Genomic DNA, 18,733 nt, shown 5'->3' with positions numbered 1-18,733 from the left:
GGGCCATGGCACCGTTCGGCCTTCCAAGGCAGCGGTGGGAGGCCAAGGCCCGGTGCGGGGCCCGAGCCCCTCAGGCGGGCGGCCTCCACCCGGAGCGGCACCGGAGTGCCCGGTCCGAACCCCGGCACCTGCCCGGTCCCCGCGGGGGCTCCGCAGGACCGCCTGCCGCCTCCCGGAACTTTTCTCGGGCCCGGCCCCGGCCCGGTCCCGCCCCGCTGGCTCCTCCCCAGGCCGCGGCCGGTGAGGGCGGAGCGGAGGCGCCGCCGCCGCCGTGCACAGCAGCCGAGCCCCGAGCCGAGCGGCGGCGGGCGGTCCGGCAGGCGGCGGTGAGCGGGGCGGAGGGCGGCGGGGATAGGGGACGGGAAGCGGGGCGCGGGCGGGGGGGGGTCCCGCGGGCGGCTCCGGGCGCCCCCGGGCGCCCCCGCTGAGCCCCGGCCGCGGTGAGGACGGAGCGGGCCGGGCGGGGGGACGGCCCCGGGGCTCGGGCCGCAGGGGGGGCCGCGGCGCACTGCCCTCGCCCCCGGGGCCGGGGCGGTGTCAGCGCGGGCGGGCCGAGCGCTGCTCCCGGGGGGCCGCGGCGCTGCCCTGCCCGCGGCCGGGGGGTGGCGGCGGCTGCTGCACGGCCCCTGCCCCGCTGGGGCGGGTGCCCGGGGGCGGCGGGGGGCTCCCGTCCCGTCCCGTCCCGCTGCGGGGCTGCCCGGCCCCCGGCCATCCATCTTGGGCCGGCCCAGCGCGGTCCGGGCCGGGGCTGAGGCTGCCTCCGGAGCCTCCCTGCCCCAGCCCCGGAGGGGTGCAGCTGCGCCCCGGGAAATCACCGGGATTCCTCCGGTGCCTGCCGCGGCCGGGTGCGCGTCCCGCAGCCCCCGGGGGTGCCACGGGGCGCGGAACGCAGCGAGGGGCGCTCCCGGCCCCGGCGACACCGGAGGCGAACGGGGTCGAGGCCGGAACCGAGCGGGAGAAGGGGCCGGGGAGAGGCTGGGTGCTGCCCGGAGGGGCTCGGTCAGGGCCCGGTGGCTCCGCTCCTCGCCCTGGCCGAGGTTCCCTCCCCCCCCCCGCCGCTCCCCGCCCGGCCCCGGCGCAGGCCGCTCCCGCCCGGCAGCGGCCTCCGGCCCCGTCCAGCCCCACAGCGGCCGCCGCGCCTCCCCCGGCCGGGTCGGGAGGAGCCGGGCCCTGGGTGCGGGGCTCCCCTGGGTGCCGTGCCCCGAGCGGCGCCCCGTGCTCCGGCCGGAGGACTTCGGCCTGGCCCTGCGGAGCGGAGCTGAGGGCGGCTCTCGGGACTTTGCTTCGCTGGCGGCCCGGGCAGAGCAGCGAGCAGGAAGGGCACGCCATGGAAACTGCTGCTTGTTGTTCTTTCAGTGACTTGACAAGGGCGACGGCATTTCTTAAAGCAGTTGTTTCATTTGAAAGTGCCTGTCTGCCTTTAGAGCGTCCTATCAGCGCTTCTTATCGTTTCTGTCGCTTCTGTAATTTTGTTTGAGTAGCAGTATTGTTCAAAATAGAAAGAGACAGCGGATTATTGCATGAAGGAAACTGGCTGCTTAACTGAGTCGCTGCCTCTACTATGAAATATTCCCCTGGTTTGGGTTTTGTTGGTGCGTTTTCTGCGTGAAACAATCTGTCAGGAGTTCTCACTGGTGCTAGCACGGCCCTCGGGTTCAGGCAGACATTTAATGTGGGAGTTCTGGGGCTTTTGGACAGTTGTGGACACAGGCAGGGAGAAACAGAAAGTAATGCGTTACCAGTCAGAGGCGTGTGCCTGTCTGAGAAGTTATCAGAAATGAGGCAATGCAGAGGAAAGTTTTAAATGCAACACCCATGCTTTTGTGGTATCTGCGACTTCATTATTTCACAGAAGCGGTGTAGGTCACCATGCCCAAAGTATGAAATACTTTCTGATTGTTCTGACATCATTATCGTGTTGCTATAGTGACTTCATTACGGTGGGAATGCCATGCTCGCGTCGTGTTGCTATGGAAAAAATCAGCGTTATAAATAAAAATATTTAAGGTTCTGTTCATCGTCGTGGCAGAAAAAAAAAGTCATCGGTTTGTTGACACGATTGCCTGAAGCCTGACCCCGGGTTCCGACAGAAGTTTTTAATGCAGGGCTGCAGATAGGGAATCGCCCGTCCTGGCCCAGCAGAGCGTCCCTTCGGAGCGGAGATGGGCTGCGAACGCACCCATCGTTTGCCAAGGCGGAGTCGGCAGGAAGCGCTGCGCTCCCGTGGACGGATCTAAAAATAATCTGTTTTCATGCGCAGGATTTTCACCCGATCATGCAGCAGGCAGAGAGGAGTAGTTGTGTTCTGTCAGACCGAGATCGCGTCGCAGGGAAGTGAGTTGTGCTTCTTACAAACAGATGTTGCCTACGGCCCCGCTCTCGCAGTACAGCGCGTCCAGCAGGGCGCAGTTGGCAGGGCCAGGGCCTGTGCGCGGTGCAAAAGACATCTGGGAGGTGTTGGGGGGCCCAGGCGGGCTGGAAGAGCCCAGAGGTGCCGTCCGCAGCCTCGGCGAAGCGAGGAGCCGGGGCTGTCATCACGCGTCTTGGCTCTGGGCTGGCAGTTTGTAGGGTAAGTAGCTTTGCCGAAGATTTTGAGGACTGCGTGCCAAACAGGGACTAAATTACTAGCACAGTGTAACGCCAGTGACACGTTAATGCTTTTATTTAGAGACTAATGTTTATGCAATTTATCAAAATAGTTTATATTTGAAACCATAAGCTGCAAGAATACAGACACAAACTATTTGTGATCCATTTCACGTTTGCTCATCCAGTCTGAGGGCACTGTCTGTTCTTAAGAGAAATTGAACTGTAATTAAATGACAGCAGTGAAACATGTGGACCTACTCTAATGTCAAAGTTTTAATTTTATATTAAATTGCAGTCTGGAGACATAAACAACTGTAAGCATTTGTTTGTACTAATACGTTGCAGTGTTTCGTCTTGTACCATGTGTGCACACAGTGTACTTGGTGGCACATGAAAACTTTTCAGGATATTAATGCGAGAGACTTCCTATTTTATTGCTTTTTGTTTCTGATGTGCCAGGGTAATGTTAAACATCAAGCACTTCTAGTAACTGGGCGTGTTTCATTCTGCAGAAGCAGATTCGAGAGAGACCTGACTTTTAAAACCCAGCCAAGTCCTGGGGTTGTGTTTGAATTTTTTTTTTTTTGCATTGACTTTTTTTTTTTTCCCAAGAGCAGTTAGTGGGTGTGGGGGTTAGAGTACAGCCTGAATTCACATTATGCTGAGCTCTGTAGTAGTTATTGATTTGCTTTTACTCAGATTAAAGGGCTTGTTGTTTATTCTGTAGCAGCATAAGTTCACGTAACAATTCAGCTGCAGTTGTGCATGATCCTAATGTCCAGTAGTTACGCTCAGTTCGCTGATCTTTTTCTTAGGTTAATTGAACTGTTTCTTATATTCAGTAGATGATAGGTTATTAAACAGAACTGTAATGAAAACATCCTGTTAAAAGGGTGCTCATAAACCCCAGGGTCAATTTTTTACTTGTGTATTTGTGTTTGCACTTTGCAAAAGCTACTAATCATGCAAACATGACTCCTAATGGCTGAGATAAGTAAGGATGTTAGGAAGTTGGAAAGGAAACTTCCTCTTGCTGAGCTCTCTTGTTTGATCCAGCCTGTCTTGTTGAAATGCTGAAACCTATGTGAGGTGCTTGGTTTTATTTGTTACGGTACTGAAGTGTGGTGGCAGCCAGGATTTGAGATCATTCCGGTTCCTGGCCTGCTTTCCGGGTGCATGTTAATGTCCTAAAAAGTTCACCTCTCAAGCAGTGTTCTCCGTGGGTTATATCCTGGCATCACGAGTGCAGAAAGGGTAAAGGAGGACCTAACATTTTGTTCGTAAAGGCACAGATTGGAACACGAGTACGGCTCTGAGCTCTCTGATGTTAGCAGAAAATACAGTATGCTCTCCACTGCTAGTGTTGCAAATATAATCAGGTTCAGTCTATTTTGTTTCATAAAAATGGTGAAATAGATTTATTTCAGTCCTAGGTATACAAGCGGTAAATTTCATTAGGTAGTCCGGTAGGGGAGAGACAGTTTTCATGGGTAAAGCATTTCCCAGAATGCTTGACTTTTTTTTTTTCTAAAGCTATACAGTTAGAAGTAGTAGTAGATGTTTTCATCCTTTGCAGTTGTATATGAGATTAGAGCTCTAAGGCATGTCACAGATTTAACTCCTTTGCTTTCCCATTGTCAGTTTTTTTTTTTTTATCGTTGAGCTGTCAGGAGCACTTGGAAGCAGGAAGCAATTAGGAGACCAACTGATCCATTTTAGTGTCCCCAACACTGACTAATACTAGAGTGAAAAAAAATCCATGTTGGAGCAATGTAAGCTGTCTGTGGGTATACTTTTTATATAAATATATTGACATAGAAATAACTTTTGGTTAGCCTGCATATTTACTTAAAACTCACATGTTGAAAAAAATAAAATCTAGCCACATACGACATTATTTCTGTGTATCAGTGCTTAGCTTTCTTCACTACAAGCCCTCTACGCCCTAGGAAAGTTAGCGCAAGAGTGATAACCTACTTGAATATTCTTTGACAGTCCAGGCCTGATGCAGTTTAGATTTGTGTGTGTGACAGTCCTGTGTTCTGACTTGACCCGAGGTTGTTGCGCCCTGGTCTGAGCCGTGTGGCTGGTGAGGTTTTGCGGTCTGTGTTTGCGTCCGGGCGCCCGGCAGGTCCCAGCTGCCAGCGGAGGGAGGTGGCAGCTTCGGGCCAGGTCGCAGCACTGAGACCGGCAAAGGGACCGACTGCTTGAACTTAAACAGGCTCTCCAGAATGAATGGCTTCCTTTGATTTATAAAACAGACAAGATTTTTAGAGTACATGCTGTTTTTCCTAGCTATATTGCTGAGTTTTTTAATAATATGCTTTTTAGGCTGCTACTTAGCTAGAAAACCTGGCATTCGACTTAGCATTTGTTAATGTAAGATTTTTAGGAGAAACCTGGTTATATAGTACATGAAAGGGGATGTTATGTTTCGTAAAGTATCACCAGGAAGGAAAGCAGCTACTAGATTAGAAAGCATTAGAGCAAGCATTGAGGCTCCAGCCTCGTGTGTTCAGGGTTAATTTGTTTTTCCTCCTGTGTCAGAGCTGGCCATGGAAAAGCATCCTCCAGGGTCGGAGTGGATTCTGCCCCTCAAGGTGACAGCCTTGAGGGGCAGAGGAGGTAACTTGTGTTTTTGTAGGTAGCGTCTTCCATGTCAAAAGATGGTTTTTCCGATGACTTGTGGCATGGTACATGAAGTGGAGGTTTTTAATGCCTGCGCAGACCGGTTTACCCTGTAGCGTTAGAAGCAAAGGAAAACGAGAATATTTGACAGACGCTGCTGTGCGGATGAGCAGGGTAGGTCCCGAGGTGCGTTGAACACGTCGCTTGGCAGGAGCGGCCCGGGTTGCAGCGAGGGGGACGCCAGAGGAAAGGAAGGGCAGGCGGCCCCCTCTGGGGCAGGGGTCGGGGCAGAGGCCTTAGGAGAGGTGTTTTGTGGTCCGGGCTGCCCTCGGCTTCGCAGGGTTCACGCGGCACCGCTGCCTTCGGAGCTTTGGGTTGGGTTTTGTGGTCACCGCATGCAGCTCGCACGTGTCGTGCACCCCAGCGTTTCCCAAGCTCTGCCACTCGTGCTCTTCGCTGTTGGGGTAACTGAAGGAGCTGAGCTAGCTGAAAGCTGAGCCTGCCCAAGAAATATAGAGGTAGTTTTCAGCCAGATCACTGCTTGCTCTGACTCGCTGAGTGGTTGTGCAAGTACCAGTGCTGGTGGAGGGAAGGAGCTGCAGAGAGAACAGGAATACCCCCTTTTGGCAGCAGCTGACACTTAAATTGACTTAAAGTGGTCAAAACCTGCTGCTTGTGACTACGTGTGACTTCGGCAGCACCTTTCTGTCAGTCCTGCAGTACAGGTAATGCAGCGGCTCTCTGCTTTCCCTGCCACGTCTGGAAGCACACGACCTGCGGGTTACTCTGGCCGGTGGGTGCGTGGGTGAGTATTTGCTGCCTGCCCCCCCCAGCGGTAACAGGCTGTGGTCTGCAAGGAGCAGCTTGTGTTTTTGGGGAGTTGATACCAAGCTGCCTTTCTGTTGCAACAACTTCAGGGTCCTTGCTGCTTGTTTTCAGGTGGCTCTGCTGCTTGTGTTGGTGACCTTTCAGAGATCACCTGTGTGTTGGTTTGACACGTCTGCTGGCTGCCCGACACCTCTCAGAGGGATAAAAGGCTCGTTATTGGAAACTACCCTTGCTTTCCTGTGGCAGTGATAACTCTGTTAATTACTGCCTGTCTTCTGAGCTCCCCTCTTCTGGGGAGAGGGGAGTGCAGGGAGGTTGGACGGACCCGAGCAGCAGTGGAGCATCGTGCAGGGCACGGTGCCTGCCCGGCTGCTGGTGCCCGGTGTTTGTGCTGCAGCACTTCCCTGCGGTGCTAGGCCTACTGATGCTATTTCACTTCCAGGCTTGGTGTGCAACGAGTTTTGATTTCTAAAGCTCTGAACGGGGCAGAAACTGGTTACTGAGATCACTTCTCCCTTTGCAAGTGCTGCAGTAATTAAGGTTGTCTCAGGTAGTCCATTTAATGATATTGAAATTGAGGAGGCTGTGGGAAGATGGGCGGCGTTCAAGGAGGAGGCGCTGCCTGAGTGTTACATTCCTAATCAGAAACGCTGTGTTTAAACTTACGTTGCGTTCATCTCTTGTGGGAAGATCCTTTGAGGTGTGTGTGGGAAGAAATGGGACACTAGAAACATTCCTTCATTTTGATCACCAATTGTTTGGGGTTTTATAACTTTTATATCTGCAGGTTACACTCAGAACACTGTAGCAGGCAGTACATCTAATTAAAGATGAGATTTAAAGCTGTTTGTGTTGTGTCTGCTTCTGTTTGTGATACTAGTCCACTGGGCATGACGGCGTGCTCTTTTCTCACAGTGTCAACTGATTGTAGCAGGCAGGAGAGATCTGCATGAATCTGAATGCGGCCACATGAAGACAATGTTTTGATCTTTGCTGCTGCTCCTGCTGCAAGTGGTCCAGCAGGTACTGGGTGCTGGGTGTTGGGAAATACCTGCTATACCTGAACAGGCGCTTCCTCGCTGCATTTGTAGTGGCTTGACCTGAACCTCGGCGAAGGTGCATATTTAATTCCTTTGATTGAGAAATCCAGATGCTGACAAAAGCAGGCCTTGCTGTGTTTTGAAAACTCTTGTTTGTTTGTTTCCTTTTACCGAACAAACCCCTTTGTTGGAGGGAAGGTCTGACCCTCCACGGGTTTTTGTAACAAGGGAGAAACGGGTAGCAGAGGGCAGGCAGCGGAGATGGAAGGTGCAGGGCTGCTCGCAGCCGTGACTGCGGACGGGTAACTTGGCTTTCCTCGTCCCTTTGGTCGTGTTTGACTGAAAACATGGGCAGCCGGGCAATAGCAGTCCTGCTGAGCAGGTGGCCTGAGTCACTGTGGTTTGTTATTTATTTTAAATATTGATAAGATTGAAAGGGTTTACGTCCATCTGGGCACTGAAACAGGAGGTCTGAGCGTGTCTCCAGCAGTGGCTGTGTTATGACCGAAACATCTTTATTAATCACCGAAGTGAGACGGTCAAAATGCACGCTGCCGTGGTGCTTCGAGCGCTCGCGTAAGGAGCAGGACGAGCGTTTCTGCAATGGGTAATTGTCGCCCTGTCAGAAGACTGCTTTTTGCAAACACGCTGCACCAGCAGCACGGCGCTGGCAGGTTTGTCAGTCGGTCGCGTTGCGTAATGCTGCTTCTGGAGCGGTGCCGGAAAGCAGGCCGGTTGCGTTTCGCTTTTGAGTGGCTAGAGCTGCAAACTCAAGGCCTGCCGGAACGTTTGGGAGTTTTGTTGGATCCAAAGTTGTGTCCTGGAGCGTTCTAATACTGAGAAAAAGTTGTATTTGTCCTATTTAGATGAGGGTGTTGTGTGTGAACTCATAGCTGTGAAATCTGCTCTTCAGAAGACCTGCGCATCCGCAGCTCTGGCTGGCTGCAGGGGAAGTGAGCTGCTCTGCTTCCAGAAGTAAGGCCGCTGCCAGCGTTGGTCCAAGCAAATGTGCCCTATGGAATTGGATCTCTCTCACTTTTTTAACACATTAGTTGCAAGTAGACCCTTACTCTGGAAAGCACTGAGTATGTGGGAAGAGCAGTTGGGCTGGCTGTATTGGTTGCAGTGCCTTTTATGTCGCTTTTTATGTAATATCCTTTTCTCTAATGCAAATAAAGTTGTAGGGAGGGGCTGCTGGGAAGCGAAAAACTTTCATTACAGACAGCTGACGTGCAGAATAACACCTTTTATATGTCACCTATCACATGATAGCTGAAAGTAAACCGTAGTGCATTGGGTAGGGTTATTTCTGGTGCAATTCTCCTTTCTGCATAAGCAGTCCCATCCCGGCACGTCTTGCCGTGCCCTGGGGTTTGATGTGTTTGTCCTGTTACCGGGGTGAAGAACAGAAATCCGATGGATTTATGAAACAAATACAGGTGAAGATGGCATAGACTTAGCCAATTGTTGCTTTCACATGCTTTGGATTATAACACTAATTGTAGATGAAAATAACATTAAGATTAAAGTTACAGACTGAAACCATTCCAAACATCCTTTGTCATGAAATATTCATGCATTTAGGGCTTTTAACTCATCAGATTACTTATAATAATATTGTAATCAGTATGACTTTCTGGCTTTGTGTTTTTTCATGAATACACTGCATTGGCATATTGATCACCAGAATGCACTCAAATTTAGAATAAAGCTTTTTCAGGAACCTCATTTAAAATGATCAAAGAGATGTTTTAATGCTCCAGGGCGTTTTCCTCAATGGTGTGGATTCTGAGAAAGCATGTCTTTCCCTTTATTCTGTAATTTCAGTGCTCTGCAGCCTGTCTCTGCTATGTGAACTGTTTGCTCGAAACCCTCATCACGGGCACAGCATTGAGCGTGAGGCAATTTAGCACTAAGGCCGGTCTGAGCAGTGCAGCGGGGTGACTGAGCATGCTGGTAGCAGGTGTCAGGGACCCGGTGTTGGAAAACCAAGGAATCTCCATGGAACTGCGAGGCTGAAACTTCCGTTTTTGTTTTTTTTATTGGCACTTCGGTGCCAAGTTCATACGAACCGCATCTGTACAGGCAGAGGTTTATTGAAATAAATATCTTTTAAAGTCAGCGGCTGTAGTGTCCCTGCATTTGTATGGCTGATTTAGCATTTTTGAATTGCTCGAGGAAAAAACAGTGAAATGCGGGGGTTTGACTTTGATGAAAAGGTGTCCTAACCAAAACGGAAAGCGCAGGAATTGCAGATAACGGCAATTTACATTCAGATTGAGTGCAGCATGTTCTAAGGTCTCGATCAGAGTACAGAACTGACTGTCTCCAGGCCATATGTTTAACACATTTGCATACTAATATGGGAGAGATTTTTTTTCCTATTGCCTTATGTCTTATCATTTCAAAGACTAAAAAGAGAGTGACTTTTTTGTTCCTGTTTGAGTACTGAGGTGGAGGGGAGGAACTGGCTGATGGCAGCGACGCTCATCCTGCTCGCTGGTTAGCTGCCGTGGGTTGTCTCCTCCCCTGTGTGTTAAACATAGCGTCTCTGCTTCTGGAGCAGGAGTCCAACTGCCCGTGACTTTTTTTTTCTTTTAAGACAGCTGTATAATAATCTATTTTGGTTGTATTCAAGCTTGACCTATAAATACTGAAATGGCTCATATAAAAATGTTTAAATCACTTGGAGCTATTTCCTTTATGGGTTAGTGTCACCTCTTTTCTTCCATATAGGACATTCCAGGAGGAATTGTCAAAGCTGTTTTGCTCTTTTAAGCCTTGCAGATTCGGAAGGATTAAAAAACTTAAGAGTGCAGAGCCATAAGAGTCCTGGTGCAGATCTGCCTGCAGTTTAGCTCTGGGCCTTTCTGGCCAACAGAGTTCTCGCTGATGCCCTTCAGGTGCCAGCCCTGACCTGTTAATAAAATTTTGAATCTTCCTTCGGTTAAAATCCTCATGTAGTAGAGAATTTCACTTTTGTTGTAAAAGAAAATTTCTGTCCCCCTCTGTCCCCAGGTTCCAGGAAGCAGCATTACAGGACTGAGTTAAATGCTAAAGGATTAGGTAGCACATTAAATAACTTCATTTTAGTACAAAAAGTAAAGAAACCTTAGTGGTGTGCGGGTTGGTTTGTTTGTATTTCAATTAATTCTGTACATCAACTTGCTGCTGTTCAGGTTCCCATTGAGCCTGAAAATTTGCCCTCAGAGCATCTCAAGAGGTACACTTCTCCTTGGTGGTGTTCAAATGCATCCATCGTTAACTCCGCTTAGGTACTTGTTACAAGGGTGCTCATCGCTGAAGGTGTGTATGAACTGACAAGCAGCGCAGCACTGACAAGTGGTGAGTGGGCCCTTTCATCCAGAAGTACCCACGGTAAAACAGATGTTCCAGGGGCTGCGGTTGTGCGGGAAAGGTGCACTGGTTGCTCGTGGCTGACGTACAATAAAGTATATTTAGGCAGTGAAAATCTCTAGGCTGCATATGCAAACCTGACCTTTAGATCAGTCTGCGAGTTCGGTGTGCACGCACACGCTGATTTCTTGAAGCTTTGCTAGTAAGGTTTGAAGGCGGAAATGTTTTCGGGACCTGTAAGTTAGCTCGCTGTGCTGAACGGCTGGGCAGTGCCCGCGCTAACCTGCGACGTGCTCCTAAGGGCGTAGTATCGGGCTTCCAGTTTACCAGCAGAGGGTAGAAATATGTTTTCAAGAGTTTAAACCACTGCAGCTTCTTCCAGAAGTTTAAAAGAAGCTGGGGGGGGGGGGAGCTGTGCTGTGCTCTCCATCTGACCTCGGTCCTGGAGTGCGATCTGGTGAGCTCTGGGCACGTTCCTGGTGCAGGGCAGCTTCTGGTAGCGAGCACAGCAGCAGGGCTGCCATGGCCACAGCCCCTGGGGTGCCACCACCCACCTGAAGCCTCCTGGGATGAAAGGACAGGGAGGGGACAAGCAGGTGGGACCCCGTAGGTTGCAGGGCTGGGTGCTGCCGTCACAGCACTCTGGTCGCTGCTGTGCCGCCTTCGTGCCGCTTCCCCTGGCTCTGTGTTTGTTCCTCCCGTGCAGGTCTGGCGCTGCCTCTGTGTCCCAGCACCTTGCAGCGTCTGTGCAGGATGGGGGGAGCTGCTGCATAAAACCGAGTGGGTGGTGGCAGTCCAGGCTGCTGGATCTGCTCGCTGCTGCTGCGCTGCAAGCGAGTTCCCTGAGCCGAGTAAGCTTTAGCTGCCCCGGCTGCATCCTCATCTGTTGGTGCAGCCTTGAGGTATTTTCCCCGTTCTCATCAATTCCAAGTGCTTTCTACAGTGCAGGACTTCTAAGAATGCTCAGAAGGAATGTTAAAATATTCCTTCATAAGTTACATATCAGTTTCAAGTTTAATCTCAAAAAGCATTTACAAAATCATAGCGTGGCCTTGCGAGCAGGCGTTGGTTAAAGAAAGGAAGCGAGCATTCGGTCTGTTGCTTGTGCTGGGCACAGACACGTGTCCCACGGCAACGCTGCTCGGAGAAGGATGTTCACCAAACAAGGCGCTCTGAAGTGCTTTGAGTGGTTTTCTTTGCTGGGGAAGAAAGTGTTTTCTTCGATAAAGAAAACTTTTAAATTCTTCTGAATGTGAAACAAATTTATTGGGTTTATTTAACAAAAACGGAGGTTAACAAAAAATAAAATAAAATCAACCCCCAAACTCTAACTCTAGATAGTCGTTTGTATGAAAGATACTCCCTTGGGCGTGCTGCCATTTTTTGAACAGAAAAAAGACAGGGATTTAGCGGTGTCTGGTCATTATTACTGCTGAAATAAAATAATTACTTAAAGTGCAGGCTAAAATTGCAGTGACAATCTACCTACCTCATGTCACTTATTTACCCTAATTATATAAACCAGGAAGAACATAGTTAAGAATGTTGCCGAGCTACTATCAGCACAACAAATTATTCTTACCAAGTATAATATAGTTCATGTTTTGCTATGATTGAGCCTCCTAGATTCTGTCTGGAATTTAATCCTTATTAAAAAAGGTCAGAACATTTTTTCCAAGGCGGAGGGAAGGAAAATCAGTGGCAAGTGGTGGACGTGGTAGACAACAGATGGGAGGAAGTCCCATAAACTGATTCTGTACCTAATGTGTATGCCCTTTAATGTTTGCACGTTTTGCTGATGGGGAAGAGGGAAAGGAAGGACTTTTCTTCCGGAAGAGAGCTGCTGTCCAGGGCTGCCGTGTGTTGTGGCGGTGCCTTCTGCCAAGCTCGCTGGAGCAGCCGGGAGGAATGGCCGAGTGCAGCCGCGCTGTGCTGCAGGACCTCTGCCCCCGTACCCGCCTGGCTGGGCCTGATCCGGGCCCCAGTGCCTGGCGGCACAGCGCTTCCGAGTGCTTTATATGTATTTAATTGAGGAAAGTCAGTTTATCCCCTGAATTTGCCCGGTGTGCGTGGATGTCCTCCGTCCTGTTGCGGCTCAGTGCTCGTTGGTGTGAACTTGGCGGCAGCGCTGCAGCCCCTCCGGGGGGAGGCTGCCAACTGCCGTGGGTGACGTGGTGCCTTGTTCTAATTCAGGGCTGCTGTGTGTGTTGGTCTTTGAGTTTTGCTTCTGGCTTCCCTTTCACTGCCTTTGTCTGCTTGGCGCATGTCCCTAGCAACTTTCTGCAAATGCAGACCAATAGGACAAAAACTAAATTCGCCTTTTGAGCACGGCAGGCTTTAGCTGCCCAAAGTACTTGTTCCTTGCCTGAAGTGCTTCTATGGCAAAGCAGTTTAAAGTGAGTAAGTAGGCAGTCGCTTCCATGGAAGTAAACATTTCGATATTTAAAACTGCAAGTTCAGCTTGAAGCTGCTTGCAGAAAAGGTTACAGATTGAGGAAGATTATTCTCAAGATGTTTGTGCACAAAATTGCTTTTTCACACCGCAGCTCGATTGCTGTTTTCAAAGAAGGTTGTCTCTCTGACCTGGTTGTGTGTGCTGCAGTTAATTTGTTCAGAGCTCCGCTTCAGCAAAGCACTGAAGTCGAAAAGGATTGCTCTGCTGCTAGAGGACTTTACTCTCAGCTGAGGCTTTTATGGCTTTGGCCCTGAATCAGTAATCTTCACAGCACGCCGCAGAAGATGTGAAATTATGCAGAAACTGGCGATTTGGACGTGGTTCAGGAGGAGCAGACGGTCGGGACTTTAGATTTTAAGAATGGATGTGTGCAGGATCGGAAGGTCAGTCTCCTACCTTCTCCAGTTAAATACTTCAAGTAATATCTCGGAGCAGTGTAGTTTTCTCTTGCATTCTTCAAATACCTGTTTGTTCGTTTAGCTTGTTAGCTGAATTCTTGGCACGTGCTTCTGTCCATGAGCTGTTGGTTGTTGTTTTTTTTTGTTTTGTTTTACTGTCAAACCCAAAACAAAGTATGTCTTTTTAGCGTTAAATTACTGAATCGTGAGTGCCTCTCACTTGGGCAAGGCATGTAATTAAGGTGTTGCTGCCTTCTCTGGTGTAAATTTATGAATTCTTGGTGAAAGCTCTCTTTCAGAAATATCATCATATTGAAACATTTTTCCACTTTTCACTATTAACAGTGAATTCAGTTTATACTTTATTATATAATGGTTCAGGATAAGGTTCAATTCCCAATCCTTCCTGTAGGGAATCGCATCTCATTTATGGCTTTTTCAGTTCCTGGGTGTGCTCGTACTTCCACGGAGGAGTACGTGGGTCTGAGTGTCCAGAATGCCCTGTTCTCTAGTGGTGAAGTTACCAAAGTATAAACAGTTTAATTTGGCAGTGTAAGCTCCTCCCTGGAACTGAAATGTGTTCCTTGTTTTTAACAGAAATAACCTAGGCTTTCGCTTGAGTTAAATTTGGGAGAACAAAAGCTTATAAAGCTAAAGGGGCTGAATGCATGCAGCCATTGTACAGTGGCTCGTCTTACAGCACGGTGACATGTACAGCTAGCTGCATGCTTGTTACGTTGATTTATATTTGATTTGATGCTGAAAGCAGTCAGTGGAAATGGTAATAATTTACTGTTAAATTCGTAAAACCGAGAATGGGATTTTTGTCGTAATATATAAGATAATCCTCCTGTTGGGTTATTTAGTGGTAATATATATGTTTACATGGGTGTTGGATGCTGCAATAACGAGCAATAAAGACAAGTCAGACTCTGAAGATTGTGTGAATGGAAGTTTGTCAAACTGTGCATGAAAATCACATTGAAGCCCTGCTTTCTGCTTGGTCTTGTCTTTTTTTTCCCCTCTCATTTTTCTGATGTTGACAGTGTCAGGGCAGGGAGGGGAGGTTTTCAGTGCACCTTAAAGGCAGGGAGGTTGACTGCCTTGGTGCAGTGACTTGGCAAGTGCGTCCATGGCAGCAATTTCTGATGTTGTAAGTAAATTCTGTGCTAAGGAGCAGGGTAAGTCCATGGTAGTGGTTTTTTGGGAGAGCCCTCTGCTAATTAATTGTGTGATTTGCAGGCACCCTTTCATTTGTGATCCCTCATCCCATCGTGTTTCCGTAGCTTACGTGCCACCATTGCATAATTGTTGACAGCTTTGATTAATATTAGGGAAGTATTTAATGTACTTTTGACTTGATTGAGTAATTTAATATCCAAGAACACGGTGTGTAACAGATTCCTGCTGGAAGCAGGTGGCGAATGGAGCCGTCAGGCGGCTTGGAGCTGCCCTGGTTCTGGTGCCGCAGCCGTGGCCACTGCCTCCTGTGCCTGGGTGGTGGCAGCACAGAGGGGATCTGCTGGATTTGGTGTCGCTTTGAATCTTCCCTTTGTGATGGGTTTGAGTTTGTTTCACAAACATGGCTGTGATTAAAGAAGGGATTTTGGAGTATTGAGTAATGTTTAGGAGACACTAAAAAAAAAATACTAAAAAACCTCAGCTTTTCATGGCCTAGTTTGTAGTAATTTAAAAAGTTGGCATGAAGAACACTTACAAGTTCAAAGTTAAACAGGTTTGTTTATAGTAGCCGTGATTCAGTGCTGAGCTGCCAGGGTAAAAATAACCATGCATGGCTGCAGCACCGGGAACTTGCCCTGCTGTGGCACAGTGGTGGCAGCCGGGCTGCGGGGCGATGATGATCCCGCAGCCATCGGTGTGCTTCCATCCCAAGCCCGTAACCTGCTGACAGCACACTTCCCCTTGAGGACGTCAGACGCCTTGGTTTCCGAGTGTGCAGGCCGGATCGCTGGCAGGACGGAGGTGAGGATGGTGAGCGAGCCGGGCGGGCGGACGAGGTCGCTGTCCCTGCGCCCGCGTCTTGGCCACACCACCAGGAATCTTTTCTGGGAACAGAGCAAAACACCGAACGGCCAGTGGTGCACGCCGCTGCTGAGCTGCTCGTGGAGAGGCCATTTCGTTGTGTCTCTAGGAACTGATGCTTCTGCCTGTGGTTTTGTCTGTGCTTGTTCAGTGCCTCGCTTTTCTCTGTTCCTTCTCTCTTTCCGCCTCCCCCCCCCTCCTTTTTTAACCAAGGGCTGTGTGTTGCTGATCTTAAGTGCAAATGCAGTCTGCGTTCCTGATTTGTCATCTGTCTTCAGTCCCATAGCTGAGCCTATGTCAACACTTTCGCTAAAATTCCCTATTTTCAGGTGTCTGTAAATTGGATCCAAGTGAATGCTTGCAGCAAGAGCTGCCTGAGCAAACTGCTTGGCTGTAGACTTGCTTCCTATTGTATTTGGAAAAGTATTTAAGAAGGATTTTGAAAATTTCATTATCTGTTTCTAAAGCATTTTGCTTTCTATGGTTTCAAGGTGGCACATGCTCATGGCTCTGCAATTTTGGATGCAGAGCTGCTAAAAAAAATATTTTGAAAAAAACTAGGCTTTCATTTAAGCTTCCTATGATTTTTAGCATTGAAGGGGGGAACAAGCAGTTCTTTTATCCCTTGGGAGCTTTCAGAAATGGTCTTAGGGAGAGCCAGCAGCCACGTGAAGCCAGGCCACCTCCTCTGAGGTTTAAGGACCGGGGACGCGTTTCGGTGGCCTGGCTCGCCATGTGGTGCCGATGGGCTGTGTCTGCCCGGCCCTTAGTGGTATCGCTGAGTTCAGCCCTACTGAGTGGAGGAGTGTGATACCGCGGGTGCTGTGGTCTTGTAAAACACGTGGTTGAGGGGGGATGGCTCTTCAGTTGGCGTGCTGTGGTGCGCGGGGTCACTGGGCCGCGTCCGGCTCTGGAGGACCGGTGGGTGCCACGTCCCCCATCTCGGTGCACCTCTGCGCTCTGTCGCCGGCCATTTTCTTTCTCCTGGCTCACAGATGCTCCTCAGGCGGCGTCCCGGGGTGCCACCAGCACAGACCCCACTTCATCCCACCACGGGCTGGGGCTGTGCAGGTGCTGGGGAGGAAGCGGAGGTGTGGGATCCGTTTCAGAGGCCCCCCGATAGCATCGGTGCCTGGTGCCTGGCTTCCTGTGCCGCGGCCGGGGAGCGGCTCGGCCTGCCAGCAGCACACGGCCCCGCGGGCACCGCGTCGGCGGCGGAAGAGAGAAACGTGGCTCTGTAAAATAACTGTGCTTTGTAGGGGATGCAACAGTCGTTGGATTTCACCGTGGCAGTCGGGGTGTGGTTAAGCGGCAGTTGCTCCCCTTCAAGATTGCTCAGGGTAGCTGAGCTGCTAGAGTCTGCTTTTCCTGCGTTCTTGGTACAGTAAATTTTCATCTCGTAAAACGCATTGCAAACTTCGTACAGCCTCAGGCAGGTTTAGGCTGACTTGAGCTTGTCTTGTAAGTGAAGTTGTCCAGGTTTTGTGCAGAGCGTATTGGGAAGAAAAAAGCCCATCAGAAACCTGGGGATGAAACTGGAGCAGCGCGCATCTCTGTCTTTTTGTTTGGAGTAAAACAAACTGCGGGAGAGGAACCCTGAGCTGCTGTTGGCTTTTAATGGGAATTGGTCATTGAACTCTTCTTTAAAATTCCCATCCCTTGGCCAGTTGAACAATGAATGGTCAGAAGCAGAGGGAGACAGACTGTGTCATATCTGTGACACAGACATATATTTGGGGGTGAGATCTGTGGTATCGAGGTAGAAGGCAGTGCTAGGGAAACAATAAAAAGTGTGAGATTGGAAACATGAGTGAGCATCCTGTAAATGTAGTTGTCAAATTACAAGTTCAGGGATTGTGGACAGAAGTGGCAACAGCACAAAGCCAATAAAAATTGATGTAAGGCAGACAGACAAGCTTTCTAGATGCTGATTTAAAAAAAAAAAAACTGCATAGAAGAGAGAAGTACTTTTCCCTTTGATGGCAACCTTTTCCTACTGTGTGTCTGCAGACTGTATTTCACTGCTGTCAGATCTGGTAGCCAAAAATCAGGAGCTCAAAATTTTCATTAAAAAAAAAAAAGGCATGATATTACCCATGCTCCTGAATGAAATCTGAGGCTAAAGAGGTGGCAGTGCATTGAGCAGCTGGAGCTGCTGGCGTCCTGTATTGAGCACAAGTGTCAGCTTTGCTGTTGTGAGGTTGATCTTTGCTTTCTAACCAAATAGATTCAGTTTTGTCTCCTTCCCATGGTTTACCTTAGCTGCAAGTCCAGTTTGTAAAGCGTTTTTTAATGATTTTGTCCAGCAGAAATTCTGTTTTGCCATTGGTTTTCTCCTGACCCCCCAACATTTCACTTATCAGAAGCAGGGTTAAATTGCACTGGAGGCTTTGTTTTTAAGGGAATTTGATTCTAGTGTTCAGAAATTGTGTAGAGCTCCCTTGATTAAAGCAAAGAGCAAATTCAATAACAGGCATATTTTGCTTTCAAGCTGTGAAGAGTAGATTTGATGCGTACATACACTATCATCTGAAAAATATGTTCTGAGGAATTAATTTTTCTTTTTTTTTTTTTTTTTCAGTCCCTTGCAGGGAGCCTGGAAAAAACTTCAGTAGTGCTGTTAACACTGATGAGAGATCTTTTATGCCAAGGTACGAGTATTTAATGTTCTCATTTGAGAATTGATAAATGTATAATGCATCATTTGAAGTTAAGTTAAAAGTTGTCTGAACTTTGTTTCTTGTAGTGGAGAAAAGCAACTCTGAAGTAGTGTGTTCTTCCTGATGTTATTTGCTGTTGTACAAAATACAAACGTATAATAACAGTACACAGTTTTTCTTTCCAAGGCTGAGCCAAGAATGTGTCTACTTTAATTTTTTTTTGTTGTTGTTCTTTTAAGTCTTTTGTTACCATCTTACTGGGGATTGTATCATCAGTTATGCCCAACGTTTCATGAAGTTATGCAAAACCATCAAGCCACGTGCCTTTACCACTGTCTTCCTCCTGCTGAGCAGTGTATCTACCTCACTCAACTCATGGCCCTATCAGTGTTCAGAGAAGGAAGGAGCAAGCAGTAATACAAGCTGCCTTCTTTGGGTGTGTGAAATTGAACTCAGACATCCGCATCACACAAGGTGCACACCACGTTTTGGGTTAGCACAAGGTTCTTGCACCCAGCCTTTTCCAGGGTTGCGTTTGTGTTTATTCTTTGCTTGCATTTCTCTCCCCAACCACCCAATTTTTTTTTTTCAAGGTTCCTTCCAGTCCCTAACATTCTGCGAAATTACGGGCTTCTTGATGAGCTGGTGAGGCTTTTGTATAAGGGGCAGTTAATTTTTCATTTGGGTTGTGAACGAGACTGAACCTGGCACATGTTCCCACATAGTTCTCTTGCA

General features: G+C 48.9%; 1 protein-coding gene across 6 annotated transcripts in view; it reads left to right on the top strand.

The window, feature by feature from the left end:
• The first annotated feature begins 211 nt into the window (after window positions 1-211).
• RAP1A (RAP1A, member of RAS oncogene family) overlaps window positions 212-18,733 on the top strand; it is a 40,377-nt gene continuing 21,855 nt past the window's right edge. Inside the window, exons 1-3 of one of the 6 annotated variants that reach the window (XM_035561653.2) lie at window positions 239-326; window positions 6,961-7,068; window positions 17,920-17,989. The gene's annotated coding sequence lies outside the window, so the exon portion shown is untranslated. Of the gene's footprint in view, window positions 327-1,168; window positions 2,570-6,960; window positions 7,069-17,919; window positions 17,990-18,733 lie in introns of those variants that run through there. The other 5 variants (XM_035561648.2, XM_035561652.2, XM_035561655.2 and 2 more) reach the window with 5 other exon arrangements.

This window comes from Cygnus atratus, chromosome 24, assembly GCF_013377495.2.
Source record: "Cygnus atratus isolate AKBS03 ecotype Queensland, Australia chromosome 24, CAtr_DNAZoo_HiC_assembly, whole genome shotgun sequence".
NCBI classification, from domain to species: Eukaryota; Metazoa; Chordata; class Aves; order Anseriformes; family Anatidae; genus Cygnus; species Cygnus atratus.
Note: the sequence above shows the minus strand (reverse complement) of the source record. Positions and strands in the feature narration are given on the sequence as shown.